This window comes from Camelus ferus, chromosome 6 (genome assembly GCF_009834535.1).
Source record: "Camelus ferus isolate YT-003-E chromosome 6, BCGSAC_Cfer_1.0, whole genome shotgun sequence".
NCBI classification, from domain to species: domain Eukaryota; kingdom Metazoa; phylum Chordata; class Mammalia; order Artiodactyla; family Camelidae; genus Camelus; species Camelus ferus.
The window spans coordinates 61,741,440-61,754,617 of NC_045701.1; the positions used below are offsets into that span (position 1 = coordinate 61,741,440).

A 13,178-nucleotide genomic window follows, 5' to 3' on the forward strand; every position below is an offset into this window, starting at 1 on the left:
CAACGGGTCGGTGCAAAGCCCGGGGAAACAGGTTTCGCCCTGGACCAAAGCGCCTGAAGCTTTATCATCCTCTAAGCAGCGGGCACGGGGCATTTCCAAGGCTCAGGATAATCCAAAGGCGGTACTAGGGTGGAGGGAAAAGCCAGGGAAGGGGTTTGTCTGTAGGGATGCTCACATACTCCCTTTGCTCCCACCCACCCTCCGCCACCCCAAGCTGCCACAGAATCCTTCTCACTACACCAATTCCCTTTCCCCCACCCCGCACCCGTCAGTGGATAAAGGGGGACAAGAATACGCCTCCAATGCCCGAAGGTGGAGGAAAAGGGGGGAGGGGGCCAGAGTGGATAAGAGGCATCACCAGAAGCATTTGCAGGTAAATCAGACAAGTGGGACCGGCGCTCCCTCTCCCACACCTCACCCCACCGCACCCCTCTCCGGCCCGGGCCAGGCCTTTCCGAGGCCAGTGCCCTGCAGGTTCTCCTGGAGGAGGAGGAAGGGAAGGAGGAAAGGAAGCAGACGAGCCGCGGTGCTGGAGGGACGAAGTTACCTTGAAGCTTCTGGAGAAGAATCCGAAGATGATCTGTGGTTTCGAGGGGCGGGAGATGGGAGAGAGGGCCGCAGCGGGGGCGGGTGGCGGGACCGGGACGTGCGGGGGGAGGTCCGGACAGCGAAAGGGAGCCCGGGGCGACGGCTGTCCGGCGCGGCGTCCCTCCGGTTCCGCGGCGGCGGCGCCTCTAGGCCTCACGGCCGGACCTGAACCTCAGCGCTCCCGCGGCGGCGGCGGCGGCCTCACGATCCTCCCCCGCGGGCCCGTCCCATCAAATCGGCACCGACCCCGTTGCGGCTCCGCCGGTGGCTCCTCGCTCACATTCCCGGCGGGCGGCGCCTCTGCTCGTTGCCCCGGTCCCGGCGGCGGCGGCGGCGACGAGGGGAGGGGGAAGGGAGGGAGGAAGACTGGATCCGCAGCGGCAGCAGGAGGAGAAGGAAGGAGAAGGAGGAGGAGCTGCTGGAGCTGGAGCCGCCGCTGCCAGAGCCGCCGTTCGGTACCCGCGGTGAGTCCCCGTCAATGCCCCTTTCTCTCTCCTATTGTCAATATCACCGGGCGGCTGAGTCCATGGCACACGCGCAACCGAACCTTCAGGCCAGCAGCGCCCGCCTCCCGCGCCCACTCACTGGCGGCTTCAAACGGGAAGCACGGCTTCATTGGCTGCCGCTCGCCTTCACTCCCAGGCCAGCATGTTGGGCTGAGAGCCGATCAGGGATTGGCGGCGGGGGGGCGGAGAAACAGGAGGGTGGGAAGAGAGGAGGCAGAGGATTGGGCTGAGGCGAGAGGGACCCGGATGCAACCGCGATCTTCGGCCGCGCTGCTGCCGCTTCCGCCAAGCGGTGGGGCTGGCCGAGGAGGGTGGTAGCTGCAGCCGCCTGCCGTGAGAGGAGCTCCTTAACCCGAGGGTGTGCGGCTGACGATCAATGGGACGCGTTTCCGCGCAATGCAGAGCCTCTGGGTGGCGGTCGTATTCAGCTGGAGGATTCCAAGGGCAAGGGTCGGCTGGGGCGGGGGCGCCCCCTGGGCCTTGATTCTGCCCTCTTCAGCCACTAGGCTGGCGCCTCTGGGCTCGAGAAGTCCTACTCAGGACGCGAACCAGCGCCTGTGCCTGTGTAAATGGGCCCCTTGCAGCGCGATATGAATCCCGCCGCAGTCGCTCTCTTCTGAACCTAGTGGGCACCGAAATCTGAACCCCTGGGGCCCGGCCCAGGGTTGGGTATCGCTTCGATTTGTATCTTCGTCTCCTTTAACCTAAACCTCTGTTTTGAATATCAGCTCCCTGAAGCTCCTGCCAGCCTAGGTTGGGGCCAGCTCCGGGTAGCTTTTGCAGGTGTCAACGCTGTCTACGCTCTGCGATCATTTATTGAGGTCAGCCGCTCCGGCCCACCCGCTGCACGGAGCTCAGGGAAACCCGGCTCCAAACTGTAGGAGCATGGGAGCTTCTTAATTGGCGGGTTGAATCCGAAAGAGTTTTTGGAGAAGGCTTCATTTAATTCTGGCTACAACAAGTGATAAAATATTTAGAGAGACGTTTGCATCCCTGGTGAGCTCTAGGCCAAATGGTGCATTTCCAGAGAGTATTCTTGGACTGTCGCTCTATTTGAATGCACGCTACGTACATCTTTGAGGGTGTACGTAGATTTGTATTATCTAGAGTAGCAGTCTCCGGGTCTTAATGCTAAGTACAAATCTCGGTACCAAATGTTCCAAAACTTGGAAAAGGAAAAAGATAACATTTATAATCCTTCAACCCAGAGGTAACCACTGTTAGTATTTTGGTGAACTTTCCTCCAGTATTTTTTTTAGTATAGTGGGTGCCATTCTGTAGATTTATTTTTCCCCCTTTGTATTAAGTCATGTTCTCTATAGTTAGGAAATAGAACTATATATAAATAAAACTGTACCATATATACGAGTGACAACAACAAATGCGTTGTATTTCTCGTTTGTGGTGTTTAATACTCAAATGTTACAAATTTTTATGCACACTCCCAGATAAAGCTCTTGAATGGAAAAAGGTTTTTTGTACTATGAAGAAATTTTTTCAATTCCTGTTTTGAACTGAAATGGGAAACAAAAAGATGGTGGTCTTAGATGGAAAGGAGCTTCCCCTTCTGACACCAGGTGATCAGCCACTGTGTAGACAGTGCCAGTGTTTGAAAAGTTCATTACCCCTAGGCCTTAGAAAACTGGGTAGAATACCAGTCTCCTTCCTGTATTCAAGAAACTTACATTTCCACATCTCAATTTCCCATGCCAGTTTGTATGAAAAGCTCAGTGTCCCAGCCATGCAGAACTTGTTTGCTCAATTTCTGATTAAGGGTAAAAGCAGAATTTAAACCAAGGAAGATTTTAAAGCCAACCCAGTTTCCCTTGGCAACAATTGAACTGTCAAAGAGTAGTGCATGTTTGAAATGCTCACAGCTGTTGCTTAGAACATTTCACATTTTGTAGAGTGGATATTTTGCTTGCAAATTATGGATCTCTATAAAGACAATTCCTTTCAAAACTCACTTTCTGTAAAGTGGCTGAGTAACTGAAATGAGTAGGTTTTTAAATGGAAACATCTTTGCCTATGTGAGAGATTGTTCCTTGGACCAATAGTTTCTAAAGGAAGTCCATGCACCCCAGGGGTATGTATATTCCAGGAATAGTACAAGGCAGTCCATTTAGGATGCAGGAGCAGAAAATATGAGGGCATCTATTTATGTTTAATTTTTTAATCAAAAAAGAAAACTAATATTTTATATACATGATGAGTGACCCTACTATCAACCCATGGAATGGTCTCTTGGCCTAGAACAACACAGGAGATGTCTTCAAAGAAAAGTGGGATTACTCATTTCCAGGGGTTGCCAGTGGTGGTCCCACCCAGTCGGTCCCTGTCAAAAATATAGTGACTTACTACGATTTGCTAGGTTCAGTTGACTTACTGATTGTATTATTTACGTTTAATTAAACTAACCCATAGAAAATAAGAAAGTCACTTTACCAGTGTCCTTTGCAAAGAAACCACAGGAAAACAAGTAAATGGTAGGACTGACACTTCTCCCAGTATCAGATTTCTGACAGTCACATTTCAAAATTAAAATAACAATTTAATAAATCCAACCAATTTTGACTTTAAAAATATCAAATTCATCAAAAAGATAATTTGAATGTGACTTTATATCCACTGTCATTTACAATGAACTTCTCCCTAAGCATATATTATGATTGAGTGGTAATACAAAAAGAAATACATTATAGCCATCTGGGAAGCCGTTATCAAGTGACAAAGCACTGTGCTTTGCTATAAGATGAAAGCATTTGCTTCATGAGTTTATCATGAATCTACTGGTAGGCTGGCCATGTGATGAGGCTGGAAGTCTGTAGAGTATCAAATGGTGGCTGACCGGTGAACTAAAGAAGGCCTAAGATAATAAGCAGAACCATCATCCAACCAATTATCAACCAATATAGAAGGAAAAGGCCTACGCTGATAAGACATCATCAGAGGTAGACTAGCCCAACTCGTGAGGGGGGGGGGGAGGGTACACAAAGCTGGTTGTGAGCTGAGAGGGAAGAACAGTGAAAAAGCCTGAGACAAGAGATGCTCTCTCAGCAAAAACAATAAAAAGAATACATAGACAGCTAGTGTAGACAAGGGACTTTGGTCTCGGGAAACACCCTCCACAGTGACATTTTCATGAGTCACAGTTTAATGCAGTTAATGGCAGGTGGAGGGAGTATATCTGAGTGGTAGAGGGCATGCTTAGCGTGCACGAGGTCTTGGGTTCAATCCCTAGTACCTCTATTTAAAAATAATAAATAAATAAATAGTGCAATTGCATTTTCAGATGTACCTCAGAAATTATAGGTTATTCATGGCTTTTCATGTGATTAATGTATGTAAGTATAGCTTGAGACTTCAAGTGTTTTGGTGCATACCAGGCAGTGAGAGGCCCAGGTCAGTCATGGATCAAGGCAGGGAGAGGGACCCTATGTCACTGATGCGGAAGGAAAATTGGAGGGAGAAAAAAAAAAAAAAAAAAAAAAAAAACAAAGAAAGAGAAAGCCAGCTTCAAGAACACTTTATTTCACACAGGATAAAACAGAAAATAATTTACCGCAAGTGGTAATTTTGCCTCTAAAATAGTCAAATTACACAATTAAATGCACTAAAGTTGTAACTAATTATAAGCATAATGATGAGAACCCAGACTCTGGAATCAGACATACCCAAGGTGGAATCCCAGCTCTGAGAGCCAGGAGCTGGGGCAAATTTCTCACTCCCCACAGCCTGTAAAGAAGCAGAACACTTCCTAACTCATAAGATAGTTATCAGATTGAAGTGAGGTTATGCACTGATTACAGTGCCTGACACATGATAACTTACCATAATCATCCACTTTCTTCACATTTTAATAATTTTTATCCATTTGGAAATTTTTCTTTAAGACGTTTTGTCTTTTTTTCCCCCTTGAAACTATACCTGGAATACCCCTCTATGACAGGAAGAAAATAAGGAGCAAGGAAATGAGAGGCATGGCTTTCAGTTCACTTCCACACTCAATTATTGAGTGTGTGTAGGAGCATTCATTAGCAATAACAGGGATTTGCATTTTACAATATCCATATACTTATGAAAATAAAAAAGTCATTGGATTTAACTCTTATTAGAGTTTTATCTTCATTTCTAAATTATATTCCTTTAAAATGGGCTTAAACTATTTTTGCTCTAAGCTTACCGATTTCTCATCCTCACTATAACCTTCACAACGGCGGTAGGACTGAGGTCCTAGCCCTACCTTTAGTAATAGCCTAGCCTTGGTGTGGTGGTATTTGCTTCCCACACATCTCCCCTTTTCCTCACTCCCACATGATCCTGGTGGGACTGTTAACCATGAGTGATGGGTACATGAACCAAGGGAATCATTAGGATCTTCCACAAGATTTGCTCTGTGAATGCTGAGAAAGAGATGCCTCTCTTCCTTTTGGATCATAAACCATAGAAATTATGTAACTTGGGGCTACATATGACCACCTTCCTCCCTCTCTTCCATCCTGGAGTAAGCCAGTACCATGGTATGCATGCATGCATGTATTTATTTATTTATTTATCTATTCATTCATTCAAACTTTGGCAAATGCTGATTTTTTTACGTAATTCTTTCATTTCTTTTTTTTTTGTAACCTGATTTTCTAAAATCTGATTCTTTTTTTAACGGAGGTACTGGAAATTGAACCCAGGACCTCATGCATGCTAAGCACATACTCTACCGCTAAGCTATACCTCCACGCCAAATGCCGAGTTTTAATAACATGATTGGAGCTGCTGGATTCAACTATATCTAAAGCTAGTTTCAGTTATGTGACCCCGTGAATTCCCTTTTTTTGTTTAAGCTTCTTTGGAGCTGAATTTCTATAACTTACACCCATAAGAATCATGACTAATAATACACAGCCAAGTCACTAAACCTCTCCAAGCCTCAGTTTGCTCTTAGGCCTTGAATCTGGGGTTTTCTGCAGGTTGAACTAAATGAAATCTTTCAACAAAACCTACTCTTAAAGATACAAAGATATCATTTAAAGTAACCCTGCCAGAAATTCTTTTTAATGTAATTTATCAGGTCACATTTATTTGTTGGGTTTTATTTTAAGACTCAAAGCAGATATTCTTAAGAATAAGACTTAACAGAGTAAAGTTTCCCTAGAACACACCTACAAGAGGAGAGAGAGTGCAGTGACCTACCAAACAGGAAAATAAGATTTATTCTTAGCAATAAAGAATTATTCCTGCTTATTCTCACTGCTTTTCAGCAGGTTATTTTTACTGTGTCACTTAAAACACCAAGGCCATTTTTTAGAAAATGCAGCTTATAGTTGAATATTGCATCTAAGGTTCTTATCTATCATAGAGAATGAACATGGCTTTTAAAGTATCAATAAAATTAGGTAAAACCTATGAACAGAAGATTAATCACTATTAAAATGTTCTCATGGGGCAAGACAACCAAAAGAGGATGAGAACGTAAACCTTAATGTGCTATTATTTAAAAAAAAAAGACAACATATCCAATCTTATATGGTATTAGTAATAACTCCAAACGTGCATAGCAATTTAGCTTACTTTCATATGTACTACTTAATTTGAATCTTAACTCTGTAGATACATATCATTTTCATTTTATAAATAAGAAAAGTGAGGATCAGGGAAGCTGTCCAGTGTCCCTCAGCTAGTAACTAGAAGAACCACAATTTGTATCCAGTTCTTCTGAGGGCCAGCTCTCTTCACAGTGTACCAAGTTACCTCTATTTTTAAATCCTTGTTTGCTAGTGATATGGTCAAGTACTTTTATAAGGCTAATATAAGACTAATACAAGGCTACTATTTTCTCCATCTTACAGAAGGGAAGACAAATAAGATACAGAGGTTAAATGTCTTATACAATGAAAGTGAAAACAATTGGCCAAGTTTTTCATCATCATCAACGTAAACTCCCGCTCACTGAACACTGTAAGCAAGGAACCGTGGCAGATACTTCATGTATATTCTCTCTTTTAATCTTTAAAATAACCTGTTAATGTTACAGATGCAGAAACTAAGATACAGAAAGTTTTAGTTTCTTTTCGAAGGGCATACAGCTAGTAAGGGGCAGAATTTGGTTGGGTAACAGTTAAGACTAGAAGTTAGGCACTGAAATTCTAAACTGTTTCACTGCCTGTCTTCTCTGGGAAATCCTCTCTACAATCTGGTTTGCGTATAGTGCCGTGTGGAATATATAGAAAACATTCTATATAGTTTCCAGCTCATTTCCCTTGATATTTAATTCTTTTTCCAAAATAACAAAGAAGCCCCATTCTGTCTTTGGTGAGAAGCACAAACTTTGCTGGTGGAGGTAGGTTGCAGTGTGGATCCAAATCAACCTTCTTAGTGAAGAGATTTGGGGGAGGGGGTAGGTGGAGAATTTAGGTTTAAAGAGCTTTGAAATAGGGATAATGGCAGCAGTTCACCTGTAGTATTTGAAAATATTCTGTCTGATGGGTTTCAAAGTCAATAAAGCTTACATTCACGGATTTGGATGGTTAGTGCCCTAGTTAACAAAACCGTCAGCAGCTGGAACAAACTATTTATGAAAAAAAGTATTTTTGAAGAGCAAACATTAGAAGAGACTCATTCAAAGTATAAAATTCCAGCTGTCTTGACCCTTTAGAGGAAAGAGTTGTAATTAACTAAAAGTCACTGGTTTCAGAGGCAAATGGGGGGTAAGTGCTTAGCTTCAATAGAAATCATCACCATCATGGATGGTGAGTACATTTCAATAAGCCTTTCAAACACTTAATATTAGAGAACTTTCCCTACCAAATTTTCATTATTGTATTTAATTATTCCCTCATACATTCATTCCAAAATTTAAGTACCTACTCTGCTCTGGGGAAATTCACATATGAATAAGACATAATAAGTACTATGACAAGATGTTATGACCAAGGGATAATTACTACGGGAGCCCAGAGCCCAGTGTAATACCTTGTGACCAAGAGTGGGAAATGGAAGAAAAAAAAAATTTAAGGAAAAAGAGGACATAGTATTTAAGCTGGACCTCATGACACTCAGAGCCCTCATTCACTCCTGGCTTGATGCATTTGTTTGTTTGAAGTATTCTTTACTATGGCTCAGGAGCTATCTAAATGAGTCACATAGATTATTTTCAGTTTATTAATAAGTTCTCAACCAGTGTTGAGTTCTTCCTTCCACTCCTCCTTGTCTTCCCCAGTCTACTTCCAGAGGTGGGGACTGGGATACTCATTTCCCCTCACCTCTCCATGTGCTGGAATATTGAGAATCTGGGGTTCTCTCTCTTCAGCCAGACCAGCAGGAACCTTACCAGGGACTTATTGGAGCCAGTGTAAGCAAAGGAGAGGAATTGTTATTAGAAAATCTTGGGCAAGGACCACTTAGCCTCAGCAAGCAGGGACTAGCAGCAGGATGGGAAAGCCCTGGGGTCTTTTTTTTAATCTCTGTCCCTTGCTGTGGTTATGCTTTATTTTTTTTTCACTCATTAAAGAGGAGTTTCTCTGAGGACCAGGCTACATGGTGCAAAATGGCAGATCAAGCTCTCACATTTTCATCGTTTCCATTTAAGAGAGCAGCCGAAGTCAGGCTAGAATTCCTGGAAAGGGGGGCTGGTTCGGCTACCCATGTCTGGTCCCATTAACTGTGGGCAGGACATCAGAGGTACATCGCACAAAATGAGTGATGGGGGCTCTCTGCTGTTTTCATGTGTATTGGGAAAGAAAAAGAAGAAAAGAAGTCATTGCCCCAAAATACATCCAATGATTGTCTACATAAAACATCTCTGATTTTTTTCCCCTCAAATAAATTTATAATAGTGGAATTAATGGTCTAGGGATAAGAACATTTTTTAAGTCCTTGATTAAGTTCTTCCACATTGCCAACACTATTATTCTCATCTTGTCTAAATTGATAGGCCCCTTCTGAGACAGTCTCCATTCTGCCTATGGAATATGTATCTCTCTAAATAAACCTACTCTCACTTTAAAAATAAAATAAAATGAAAATAAATGGATAAGCCCCAAATTTAAAGCTAATTACAACTTTCACCTCTTTAATTAGCTAGAATAGTTAAAAATATTTCCACATATTTAGTAGTCATTTGTATTTCTTTTTCCTGCAAATTGTCTGTTAGTGTACATAGCTTCTTTTTCTATTACAGTTTTAGTGCTTTTGTAATTTACTGATGTGAATTTTTTACATATTGATTTTACATACAGGAGTTTACCCAATTTCCTTTGGGATTTCTTTCATTACTAAGCATAAATTATTAGAAAGTCTTTGCCTTAAAAATTCCTCCCCCTGGAAATCTTTCAAACAAAAATACTCCTAAGTTTCACCAGGGATATTCATTGCAGAATTTTAATAACAAATAATAGAAACAACTTAAATATGTATCAGTTGAAGGATAGTAAAATAAAATATGGTATATTCATACTATAGATTATTATGCAGCCATTAAATATAAGGGAGATATATATGTACTCATATGGAAAGGTGTCTATGACAGTAAGTGAAAAAAGCAAGAATTACAACATTATAGGTAAAGTAGTACCCTATTTATATTAGGAGAAACCAGATGTACAAAATATATAGATATCTAGAAAAGGTAAAAGTCTAGAAAAGGTCTGTAAGGATATACTTAGAACTGTTGACAGTGAATATCTTTGGGCATGGGTTGGAGGTAGGTGGTAAAAATTAAATTATATATTGAGATAGTTTAATTTTTTATAAGGAATATGTATCACCTTAAACTTTATTTCACAAAACATTTTAGAGCTACAAAGATCCAAAATTAATACTATAACAATAATATAACCACACAGCTCTAAAAATAAATTCGAACATGGTGGAAGCCTCTTATGTAACCATCCCCCATCACATCCCTTTTTTCTCAGAAGTGACCATGACCCTGACTCTGTGCTCTTTATTCCCATGTCATACTTTTACTAAAAAAGTACGTATTCCTAAAGAGCATGTAGTATTCTCTTCATTATTTTAGGATTGCATATAATTGGTATTATAGTGTATATTATCTCCTGTAACATAATTTTTCACTCAACATGATGTGTTTTTAATTTAACCATGTTGATACAGATACTTTGGATCGTTCACTTTCCCTGTTATGTAGCATTCTACTTACAAATCTTCTGCAGCTTATTCATCCCTTGTTTTGCAATGTTTGGATTGTTTCAGCATGTTACTATCTTGAATAGTGGTGCTATGAACATTCCTGGGCACATCCCCTATCTCGTGAAGCTGAAGAAGCACATACCCTAGATGTGTGTATCTTCAGCTTCACGAGATAGGGGCATGTTGCTTTCCTAAATATTTGTACCAATATGCAGTCTCACCAGTAGCATATAAGATGTTCTGATGTTCAAATTAACCCTTCCTCATCCAAAGAGTAGACATTTATCTATATTTATCTTCTAATTTTTGTTTTATTTTTCTCTTACACTACACTCTTTAATTGAACTTGAGTTAATTTTAGTATATGCTGTAAAATGAGAATCATAATTGATTTTTTTTATAAATAAGCAACTTTTCCATCATCATTTATTGTCAAGACAAGTCCTTCTTTATTATACTTTTAAGTCTTTTTCTTTCTTATTATCACTTAATGACTTGTGTAGTTGAATTTTGGTATCATGTTGTAGAGCTCTCCTAAATTACCCATTGAGATTTTATTGTAATTGCATTAAGCCAAAGAATATTTTTATTGACGTACAGTTGATTTGCAGTGTTGTATTAGTTTTTGGTGTACAGCAAAGTGATACATACATATATACATATATACGTATGTATATACATACATATATACACATACACATACATATATACACATATATATTCTTTTTCATATTCTTTTCCATTATGGTTTATTATAAGATATTGAATATAGTTCCCTGTGCTATACAGTAGGACATCATTGTTTATCAAATTTATATATAGTAGTTTGTATCTGCCAATGCCAAACTCTAATTTATTCCTCCCCCATCCTCTTTCCCCTTTGGTAATCATAAGTTTGTTTTCCATGTCTATTCTATGAGTCTTTTTCTGTTTCATGAATAAGTTCATTTGTGTCATATTTTAAATTCTACATATGAGTGATACCATACAGTATTTGTCTTTCCCTTTCTGACTTAGTTCACTTAGTATGATAATCTCTAGGTCCATCCATGTTGCTGCAAATGGCATTATTTCATTCTTTTTTATGGTTGAGTAGGATTCCATTGTGTGTGTGTGTGTGTGTGTGTGTGTGATATCTTCTTTATCCAGTCATCTGTCGATGGACATTTAGGTTGTTTCCATTTCTTTGCTTTTGTAAATAGTGCTGCTATGAACATTGGGGTGCATGTATCTTTTCACATTAGAGTTCCCTCTGGATATATGCCAAGGGGTGGGCGTGCTGGATCATATGGTAAGTCTATTTTCAGTTTTTTAAGGAACCTCCATACTGTTTTCCATAATGGCTGCACCAATTTACCTTCCCACCAACAGTGTAGGACAGTTCCCTTTTCTCCACACCCTCTCCAACATTTGTTATTTGTAGACTTTTTAATGATAGGCCCAAGAATTATTTTAGTCTAAAACCCACATTCAATAGATCATTCTTCTACTCTCAAACTGAAATGGCTAAACTCCTCACTACACAAAACCCACTACCCTAACTAAGCCTGCTACTGAATTCCCCCATTATTTGTACCCCTTTCCCATCTTTTAGGCTCATCATTTCAAGCAGGCCTCTGTCTTCTTTGTCCCCTAAGCTTTCCTTATCTATTTTTCTCTCCAAACTTTGCTCATAAGTTTCCCTGCCATCAGAAATGCCAACCCTTCCTTCCATTCCCCCATTTTGTTTATTCAAGACTTTTCCTTCCTAACTGGAAGGAAGGGCTAGCTGGGGTCCTAATTATTCTAAGGGTGCTAGACAGGAGTTAACCCACTATTTTAATAGCATTGCAGTTCAGTTTTCTCATATGTTTGTATTTAATCTCTCCAATTCTGTGATTGCATTAACCAAAATAAGAAAACTGAAAAAAGAAAATTTTCCTGGAGAGAAGTCAGTAAGAACAGTTCAGGAGGGTAAGAGAATCAGCAACCAGTTTAGGCATTCTACTTTTAACATCTATAACCTGGATGTGGAGAAAAATAGCAGGAGAAATGGAAGAGAGAAGCTTAATGTCTCTCATGGTACTTCAACATCCCACCATGCCTGGGTATGACCTGATGCAACAGTGGCAAGGCCAGATAACAGAGAAATCTTTCATCATCACCATCAAAATGCCTTACATTTGAATACCTCTTTAGGGTCTGCCAACTTGCACACACATCATCTCACTTAACCCTGCAAAACTCTTTGAAGTAGTGACATGATCTCCATTTTACCAGAGAGGACCCTGAGGCTTAGTGGCCAAATGCAAGTCCAGGTCACAGTCACACAGCTAAGGATCAGCAGTGCTAGGTCTGCAACCCCAACCTTCTAATTGACCCCAACGCACCATTCATTCTGTCATGTCCACAGTTGCTTCCATAGTCATCATGTTAACTTTTTAAACTACTTTTTAAAATTTTTAATTGTAGCCAGAAAAAACCCACATAATACAAAATTTTCCCTCTTAACCATATTAAGTGGACAGTTCAACAGGGTTAACAATATTCCCATTGTTCTGTAACAGATCTCTAGAATTTTTTCATCTTGCAGAATCGAAACTCTAGCCATCAAGCAACTCCCCATTTCTTCCTCCCCCTACCCCCTGGCAACCACCATTCTACTTTCTGTTTCCATGATTTTGACTGTTCTAGATATCTCATTTAAGAGGAATCATATGGTATGTGTCCTTTTGTGACTCAATATAATGTCCTCAAGGTTCATCCATGTTGTAGCATATGATAGGATTTCCTTATTTTTAAAGGCTGAATAAATAGTCCACTGTATGTATGTACTACATTTTCTTTATCCACTCATCTGTCCATGGACATTCGGGTGGTTTCTACCTCTTGGCAATTGTGCAGTAGTGCAATGAACGTGGAGGTGCAACTATTTCTTCAAGATCCTGCTTCCAAGTCTTT

General features: G+C 40.7%; 1 protein-coding gene across 3 annotated transcripts in view; it reads right to left on the reverse strand.

Moving 5' to 3' along the window:
- Positions 1-1,132, reverse strand: part of PPP2R5E (protein phosphatase 2 regulatory subunit B'epsilon) — a 127,839-nt gene extending 126,707 nt beyond the window's left edge. Inside the window, exon 1 of one of the 3 annotated variants that reach the window (XM_032482154.1) lies at positions 548-1,131. The gene's annotated coding sequence lies outside the window, so the exon portion shown is untranslated. Of the gene's footprint in view, positions 1-547 lie in introns of all 3 variants that reach the window. The other 2 variants (XM_032482155.1, XM_032482156.1) reach the window with 2 other exon arrangements.
- Between the last annotated feature and the right edge of the window lie 12,046 nt (positions 1,133-13,178).